Below are 6,340 nucleotides of genomic sequence, written 5' to 3' on the forward strand. Positions count from 1 at the left end.
TGATTTGATTATTAGACAAATATAGACTTTAGATTAAGACTAATTAATTAAAATAATATTTTATGCAGGAGATCACTTTACAAAATTATTTTCTACACGCCATTTTACATAACAATTACTTATTGCCCTCTGAACAGATTGTGAAATTAATAAGAGTAATAAAAGAGAAACCAATAAAGTTGCTGTGTTTTTATATAGCGAAGAGTGCCTCAAAAAAGTCCAGATAATTTCTAAAAACCACACATAATACAATAAAGCTTTATTAAGTATTCCCCAAAGCAAGTCAGCGAAAACGAAATATCTGAAATCGATTTAGGTCGCCGCAGTTCGTAACCTACTGGCCCCTACACCTCACTCCAGCCAGTCGAAAAAAGTTATTCGTACGATTTTAAAAACTTCCTCACGTGCCAACCATCACATCCTTTTTCCTTTTTATATTTTATCGGTTTATTCTTCAGACACGTGAGTGAGTATTCAAGAGGTTACACAGTTTTCGACTTGGTTTTATCTGAATAATAAAATTGACTAAAACAAAGGGCGTTAGTCCTATCTTGACCGCTTAATCTTGGGATGTGACGACAGTCGCGATGGATTAGATAGACGGTGAGTTATTACACGTGATGGTTAATACTGAAAGGGTATTTAGTGTTGTTGACCACCCTAGTGAAATGATACGGGACAGGTTCTTATATAAAACATCGTGAGAGAAATACTATGCGGTTATTAAGCGATTGTTTTTTAGTGATTACTAGAATGCAGTGCACCTGCCTACTATTTTTTGTCCATTATTCATGCAAGGGGGGGTTTCTTCGATACAGCGTCCAGATATGATGCCTTATTTGAATCCAAATATCGTAGAAGTTCGAATATGAAATCATATTTAGTGGTGAAGCGTGACCATGAAGTTGTCGTTTTCTTGTTTCTTTTGTATTAGTGCTGTTCGATTATGTGATTATGTGATATATTCTCAATCATTTTGATTATGATCGTACATATTTTTTTATTTTTTTATTAATTAGTTTAGGACTATTGTTCTGTAATACTTGCATCTGCATAGAATTAACTAGAATGCAGAATAAATACAAATTCATGTGGATTGATTCGGTTCAATTTTTTGGTTTCCTGTAGTCATATGTTGTGTTTCTACTACAGTGGTGTGATTTAGTCACCCTGTTTCATGTTTTAACGCAATATCTTGGATAATTTCGTAAATTCGTTTGACTTCGAAGTACGTAAATGTACAAATCATTAGCAATTAATCAAAGAACTTTGACTTTGTGATTTGGATTACTATTCGGTTTGATATTTTGGTTATATCTCAATATTCCAATCCCACTAGATAAAATAGGATTTAGAATTGACCAATCTCTTTGATCTTAGATCAAGTAAGGGGTATATTTTGACGAACTACCGAAGTTCTTTGATTTTTAGTCTGATCTGCTCTGCTTTTTATCAGACGCGATGATTCCAATTCAACCAACCATCGAGATGGGTGCTGAGATACTTTACTAAGATAGATACTTTTTTAAGTCTGAGAAAAATTGACACGGACAGATTTCAAGATTTCAAGCTCAATTTTCCAGTCTCTCTCGATATTTGATAATGGATAAGAAAATTATTATATAGCGTTGAACATGTATTTCAAATAGTAAATAATTCAAAATAAAATAGAAAATTTATAAAAATATAATTGTAATGATAAGGTATTTTCTATAATTAACATACAAAGTATATAAATGGGCGACTTGGTGGTAATTAAAAAGATAAAATATCAGCAAAAGCTACAATTGTAGGCCCTTCAACATTATTAAACAGTATTTTTAGTTTTCACATGAAGTGTGTGGTTTAGTTTTCCCTTCGAAGTTAAAATTGTACATAAAACAGGGATATTTTATCTATTATTTATGGTTTTATTTATGATTTATTATATATGAATAGTTCTTAAGTACCTAACCACACAATATTAGGAAAATTTACTTTGGCAACTGATAAACAACATGTCTTTGTAAATAAATCTTCTAAATTATAAAATAAGGTAAATACTAGATAATTAGCTGGCTATTAAAAGCTATATTAAATTATGAACATTGTTTTTTCTTTTTTTATTGCTTTGACGGGTGTCGTCTTTTCGGACGGCTGAACAGGAGATGGCTGAACTTCTGTTCCAGGAAACATTCGAGAGCATTTCGTGAGTCGGTCAGGATTAGCCATTCTTTGAAGGATTGTGTTGTGATGTAAGATAAAGCTTTTAATATCACGAAAAGTTCAGTGATCAATACTGAATCCTGTTCAGGGAGCTTGAAACGGAATGTTTAAAAAATGTGGAACGCTTCATGATTTTGCGCATCATCCTTGCGCAGGAGCCATGCTAATCTTCTCTGTATTGTTCTAATTTTAGTATATGTACCACTAAAGCAAGTACTGGTTTTCACTATTATATCGTGTACACTAGTGCTGTTTTCTGCTTTAGCACTAAGAGATTCTGGTCTAGTATATTAACTGGTTAGCTGGTTAATACTGTAAATACCACCCAAGTTATTACTTGATATATTATTGTTATTATGATATATCAACTTTTGTAATTATCAGCATATGTTTTTTAGGCAATAGGTGATGATAGATGCATTTCCTGATACTGATTTTAACACTATATTTCCCATCAAAATCAATGTTCAACAAATAAAAAAAATGTTTATGGAAATAACAAAATTGATTTCAGTAAAATCTCTTCAACGTGTAAACCAATAGGTGAAGCAACATCCAGAATATTATTATAAGCCAATAACCAAATGGAATTACCAACAATGTGTTATATATCAGACTGGATGCTTATTCTTTCATAGATTACATACATGTAATCTATGCCAAACTGGATATTTGGTTTAACGTGTTTGCTAGTTTATAACCTCCAATTATTATCACTAACATTTTGAAGAATTTTGTAGATATTTGACAGGCACCAGTACCATATCGAGGTATCGATGTTTATAGATTAATTCAGTTACATGTACTCTTTTTAACTAGGGCAACACGTGAAAGAAACATCTATTTCGAAATAAATACGAATTAAAATTTTTACATTTTTAAAATGCATTTGGCAGTATATGCGACGTCATTTATGATATGCATTGATTTCATTCGAAGGACTATATAATGAAAAAAGGAAAATAACTCATCCGACAAATCGTCACCTACATATATATAAATTTCCACTTCCATAAATCGTGAACATCTAAATTTTCTGGCCAATTAAATGAAAATATTTGTCGTCCAAACACCCATTCCGCCTAATTAGAAGCAAAATATAAGTGATTTATACCGGCTTCCATCAGATAAAAGGACTGAGCCTGTTATTAAAGATAGTTTTGTTTTTGTTCGAAATTGATTTATACGACCGATACGAAAACGGCTTTAACGTTATTGAAACGTTACGAAATTACCGTTCCTAAATAAATCATCCACTTGTCATGACCTGCTCCGAGTGGTAATTTGTAGTTCATATTCCGTATGATTAATTTCGTTATGTTGTTTCCAGTTCCGAATTGTCAATAAAAAGGAATAGTTATCTCATCAATTAATAGTAGCAAGCATAACTAACAAAAGCTTAATTAACAATTATTTATTTTATTTCAGTAGCCATTCCATAACTGAATGATATCACAATTTGAAAGTAGCTGTATCAAAACTAATGCTTAGTTAATGTGTGTTCTTTATCAGAAATCCGACATTTTCTCAAAACACTTAAAAATTTTTTTAAACCTTTCCACTCTCAGCTACATAAAGATGACGAAACAAATGGACTTACCGCACGAGAAATTAACGCCCAAATAAGTTAAACAAACAATAATGAGAGAAATTAATATTAAAAAAGCTCCTGGCTATGACCGAATTACTGGTAAAATTTTAAAAGAACTATCAGAAAAGGGTATGAAACTATTAACATTTATATTCAATGCTATGCTACGAATTAATTACTTCCCTAGCATCTGGAAAGCAGCTAAAATACTAAGGATTCTTAAACCAGGAAAAATACCAGAAGATGTGACCTGCTACTAGCGTATAAGTTTATTACCGATAATCTCGAAAGTTTTCGAGAAACTATACATCAAGAAGCTAAACTACATAATAGAAAAAATAAAAATTATTCCAAAACATCAGTTTGGGTTGCAATAATCATGGGACTTTAGAACAAGTGCACAGACTTGTAAACAAAATAAACACTGGCCTAAATGCCAAAAGATATTGTTCGGCTGCTTTTCTAGATATATCTCAGACTTTTGACAAAGTATGGCTACGGGCTTGCAGGTTAAACTAAAGAAACTTCTCCCTCATTCGGACTATCAGTTACTAAAATCGTATCTCACTGATAGACATTTTATTGTAAATCAAGGTGATGAACATACCGAATTATATCCCATATATTCAGGAGTTCCTTAAGGTAGTGTACTGGATCCAATACTGTATCTTCTGTATACGGCCGATCTGCTCACCACATAAATAACTACTATACAGCAATCTTGGCATCTCATGAAGATCCGGTCACAGCATCAATAAACCTACAAACCCACCAGGATCAAATACAATTATGGTTGAAGACATGGCGCATTAAAGTCAATGAAACAAAATCCACCCATGTAACGTTTACCCTGCGTAGAAGAACATGTCCACCAGTGAATATCAATCATCATCAAATCCCCCAAGCAGAGCAAGTTAAGTACAAGAAGCAATCTTGGTGCACTTAGATCGACGCCTAACCTGGAAGTAGCACATACTCTCTAAACGAAAGCAACTTCGACTGAAATTATATCAGATGTATTGGCTCATCGGGCACAAATCCACGTTATCATTAGATAACAAGGTGTTGCTGTATGCGTCTATACTCAAGCCTATTTGGTCATATGGAATCCAACTATGGGGTACCGCTAGCAAATCTAATATATCCATCATTCAACGGTTCCAACATAAAGTATTGCGTGCCATTGTTGATGCCCATACTATATTTCAAATAAAGTAATACAACGCGATATTCCTCTAGAACCTATAACGAGTGTAATTCAACGTGTTGTAAAGTACTTCCAAAGAGTGTCATTGCATCCCAATGTACTCGTTAATCAGCTAAATATGCGACGTGATAGTGAAGTACGTAGACTAAAATGTTTAACACCACCTGATCTGATTACTGGACATATATAAACTTTAGAATAAGCTTTAGACTAATAGACTAATTAATTAAGTTAATGTTTTATACAGAAGATCGATTAATGATGTCATTTTCTGCATGCCATGTGAATATAATATTGACATAAGAAATACTTATTGCCTATACGGCAGATTGTGGAATCACAAAGAGTAAAAAAAAGGTGTGTTCTTTATAAATAACGTAGTAGTTTTTAAATAAAGACAGTAAACGAGGAAGTTCTATTTATCCGTCAATTATGGATCGATTTTTGAAATTCTTTTTTATTCAAAAGAGTGCCTTTCGGAGGTGGTCCCATTAGAACCAATGCAGGATCTGATGGTGGACTCCAGGGAAATCGAGGGAAAACCTAAAATTTCAAACGAACGTACACAGTTTTCACATATTTTTTTTCTGTAATAATCAGATATTGTGTATAATGCTACTGCTGAACTGATGTGACGGAAGTCGTTCAGTGCAAAAGCCTATGAGTTTGCTTTTTAAGCAGTAACCATGTCATATGGCAATTGCTTCTGCAGTGTAGTAATTGGAGCCTTCGACTCACATACGGAGGAGGTAAGTTCGATTCCTGGCGTTTCTTCGATTCCTGAAGCGTTCCTGAATTTCAATCATTGTTGCAGTCAGCTTTACTTGGCCTACCCATTGTAATACTTAATAAAATACCCGCGTAATTTATTGAGAAAATAATTAACACTAAACAGAGAAAAATAAAATATTTCTAACAGAAATTTTGGTTTTAATACACCTGTTTTTAGTCACAGTTGTATTTCATTAAAGAATGTTTGGAGTTCATTTGTTGCTATCATTGTGTTCTCGCGACAAAGTTAGTCGAATTGCATTAAATATGTAATGTCAAATATTTATAAAAATTAATTGCATTAAGAAGTTAAAGATAGCGGGGTAAGCAAATAAAATGTGAAATGGAAATAGGAAAGTGTTGATGTGTACAAATATAACAATCCAAATGTGTCTTTGTAACTAATCACATTTGTTTTCTTTATATAATAAATAATATTCTATTACTCACGCAGGATGTCTATTTTATTTCATTCTAATTACATTTATTCAGCCATAACCTCAACCATTTTATGAAAATGACGAAAACAAAAATGTAATATGGAGGGGCAATACTTCTTCATAATA

The 6,340-nt window shown here is 32.6% G+C and overlaps 1 non-coding gene across 1 annotated transcript; it reads right to left on the reverse strand.

The window, feature by feature from the left end:
• Positions 1-2,315: 2,315 nt before the first annotated feature.
• Positions 2,316-2,422, reverse strand: LOC143203286 (U6 spliceosomal RNA). The gene has a single exon (XR_013007310.1). It is a non-coding gene; the product is annotated as a U6 spliceosomal RNA (small nuclear RNA).
• Between the last annotated feature and the right edge of the window lie 3,918 nt (positions 2,423-6,340).

The sequence above is a fragment of the Rhynchophorus ferrugineus genome, unplaced genomic scaffold (assembly GCF_030347505.1).
Source record: "Rhynchophorus ferrugineus isolate W39M unplaced genomic scaffold, kcgeb_rfMv2 rfM9, whole genome shotgun sequence".
In the NCBI taxonomy this organism is placed as follows: Eukaryota; Metazoa; Arthropoda; class Insecta; order Coleoptera; family Curculionidae; genus Rhynchophorus; species Rhynchophorus ferrugineus.